Raw genomic sequence first — 3426 nt, 5'->3', positions numbered from 1 at the left:
ATAGTATGAATCTTGAAAGACGAATCAAATATTAAAATACTATTTCAAATTACAAATCAATTTCATTATTTACCAAATATCCAGTTTTAAATTCGTTGTTTTTTTTTCCTCGGATTGAAGTAGGACGATCAAAAGGATTTTTAACATAATGACGCGCCACTTTGTTAATACGTTCCGGTAGGGAATAAGAAAAACACAGGTTACGGCGACGTTTGAAAATTATTCGCCCGGTGGCATACAACGAATTACAAGGTGCGGTAATATCGAGGGAGATCGATCTGGCGCCCTTTTTCCAAGACCGATCGTTACGATCAAAATGGAGCACGACTTTCGCGAGTGGAAACGACGCTGTCGCGTAATTGAATCGTGGTTTCATTTTCATAAAGTATCCGATTCGACGAGCTTCCAATCGACCTTCCACGCTGGTACTTTGTCGATTCTCTACTTTAATCAAAAATCGAGAAGCAATCAAATCTATTTTCTGATGGACGGAGAAACGCGTCGATTCGCTTTAATACGGATTGATTTATTCTCCGTAATGGCCGTGGTCCTTCGGTGTTCGGCTTATCGGCTGGAGATCTCGTACAATTTGCCGGGAAAATTATCGTCGAAATTACAGTCAACGGTTAATTTATTAAACGGCACGAGCACATCCAAAAGTATTTCAATTATTCGAGGAAATTGCAGCCCGTGCATGGCCTTTTAAACAGCGCCCTCAAAAGGGAACGCGATCCCCCTCTGTACGATGATAATGATGATGATGATGATGATGATGAAGATGATGATGATGATGATGATCATGGGTGATCATGATTACGATGATGAGTACACTTAATTGCGCGTAGCGCACAATTATGGTAATAACGCAGATCGTGCCGCGGTTCGTCGCGAAGCGTCGCCGCGACTTTTGATCGGCGAACGAATAGAGACGGCCGATATGGCGAATGAGTCACGAATTCTCGCGGTAATTGTAATCAACGGGTGCAATCGTGATCGTTGTTCGAGTTTAATTGGAACTGTGCGCTTTGCATGTCTATCGGTTGCCCCTAGGACCAGAGGGAAATTCATTGAGCGTTTGCCACGTCGCTGACAAAGCTAAAAGCTTGCTGCCTTTGGCGACTCGACGCTTTGTACTTCCAGCAGGATCCAATCGGAAGCTGAAGAATCCACCAAGTTCCTGACAAAACGCATTCTCGGGGATCGATCAAGGAGGACCACGAAGGGTAATTGAGTGAGGAATTCGGTGCTCTGTTTCTTCGCAAACCAGGGTGAAAACGGAAGAATTTCTTTTAATGTACAACTTCTATCCACGGGTTTGATTTTTAATTCTCCTATTGAGAAATTAGTTCCGAGTTTAATTTTGAGAATTTTCTGCACCCATTCTAAAAAAAAAATTTGACTCAAATCTTTGACTCAAGAAAATCGGGACCCAACATTGCAGTTATTTAAAACATCGAGGTTTTTATTCTGTGTTTACACTTGGCTCGAGTCGAACGTAAACTTTTACCATCATATTCCTGACGTTTTTCTGGTTAAGACGAGACCAAACGCGACGTAATTCGCATCATATTTACTACACGTCTCGCCGAAATAATCCGGGTGTATATTGTTAATTATGACACAAAAAAGCAAAAGTAGACTACCTATAGGAGCTTGCGCACAAATATGAACATTTATCTAGCGGAAACGACTACTGAGAGGTCTGAAATTTGCATTGTCGAGACAAAAATAGGACAATACGCAAGCCCTTGCAGTTCCGTGTACGTATACAGTGATGTGGAGCTGTGTGAGTGCGTACCAGCACATACAAGGCACGGGAGTTCACTCTCTTAATTTCGGAATAAAAATAGGATACATCGCGTCTGACTAAGAGAAAAGATTCTGGTGAAACGATTTCCGTCCTAGCCAAACCTACCACAACCGGTTAAATGACCTTTTTCATACTTTTGTATACAGGTCTCATATAGAACATATAAATTATTTACAATTGTTTCACGCATTATTCAATTTAGCATCACGTGAAATATTTTTGTATTGAAAAAAGTGCTTCTAAGACTCATTTGTTCCATCGCAGTGAAGATAGGTAGAGACGAAACCTTGGTAGGTTTAGCGTAATTCGATGCACCGACTAAAAAAATAGCGTCAACGCCTTCCGTTAAATCCAAACGTCAAAAATAATGGATGTAATCCCGCATCGTTGTAGTTTCGCGTACCACGAACGCCTTTACACGAAGACCCCGAAGGTATCCAACGAGGGCCGAATAAACGCATCCAATTTTCGCAACATAGCCGCCGAGATAAAGTTATTCCAACGATTTCGCAAGACACCCATGCCCGTGATTTATATCTTACGAGTATCGTGGAATGCAATATCAATCCCAGGAACGATTATTTTCGAACTTGCAAGGAAATTGCACATTGCCCCACCTCCTGTTGCGCGAGACACGCACAACTTCCTCTTTCCTTTACCCTTCGTGCCCCCCTCCAGTGGATCTATCGATCCCTCGATCCCGTCCCTCTCCGATCGACTTCCTCAAAATCACTCCTCGAGCTCTCTCCCCCTTCGGGCCCGTGTAACCTTTTCATTTCCTTTGCTCGTTTCAATTTCGTCGTTGTCTTTGTCTCTCTCCATCTCTTCGGGACTGGTCCATGTCCCGTTTCTTCTCCACCCTTCTCCGTTGGCTCTTCCCGACCCGAGTCCTGCTCCTCTCTGGCCCTTTGGCCGTTGCGCACGAAGGGTACGGTAGGATACGTGATTACCAGCAGCCTCCGTGGCGGCAGACATTGGCCAGAGGTTAGGGGTCGTCCCGCCTCGGCTTACCGGCCAGGCTGCAAGTAATTGCAGCCGACTGCAATCCAGGGAAACCGCATCCTGCTTCGCCGTGGACGAAAAATTACGCGCGCAACGCGAATGGGCACAAACAGCGATGGAGACCAATTCAATGACACCGGCGATACCGAAGTGCGTCGATTTAATGTTTCATTGGGAAATCGAATATCGAACACTAACAGCTGTGAACGGATTGACCCTTTGCACTCCTATGTGGAGGATATTCAAGTGAAGGATTTCGAGAGATATCATACACTTGGAAATGACAAAATACGACAAGAGGGAGAATAAAACTGGTGTTTAAGTGAATTTGTTTCCTTGCGTTATTTATGTCTGTGTTTTTCAGTTAAAGTAAATTTCAAATGAGATACTCAAAAGCGTTGGGAGCTGTTGATAACGAACCTGAAATATAATTCCGTGTTTACTAAATCTGCCAGTAGTATCTTCTCCATAGAAATTTCTCAAAATTTCAAAGAATATTCTCGACTACTCTCGTTAATTATTAGCTGTGAATGGACTAATAAAAATTGAACAAGTCTGTCTTTACTAAATCTGCTGTAAGTAGTATTTTCTCCATAAAAATTTCCCAAAATTTC

The 3426-nt window shown here is 43.0% G+C and overlaps 1 protein-coding gene across 1 annotated transcript in view; it reads right to left on the bottom strand.

Annotated features, from left to right (window-relative positions):
* Nucleotides 1-3426, bottom strand: part of LOC128893080 (calaxin-like) — a 33194-nt gene that overhangs the window by 14490 nt on the left and 15278 nt on the right. The window lies entirely within an intron of this gene.

This window comes from Hylaeus anthracinus, unplaced genomic scaffold (genome assembly GCF_026225885.1).
Source record: "Hylaeus anthracinus isolate JK02 unplaced genomic scaffold, UHH_iyHylAnth1.0_haploid 2, whole genome shotgun sequence".
NCBI lineage: Eukaryota > Metazoa > Arthropoda > Insecta > Hymenoptera > Colletidae > Hylaeus > Hylaeus anthracinus.
The sequence above is the reverse complement of the archived record's forward strand: the minus strand, read 5'-3'. Positions and strand labels throughout refer to the sequence as shown.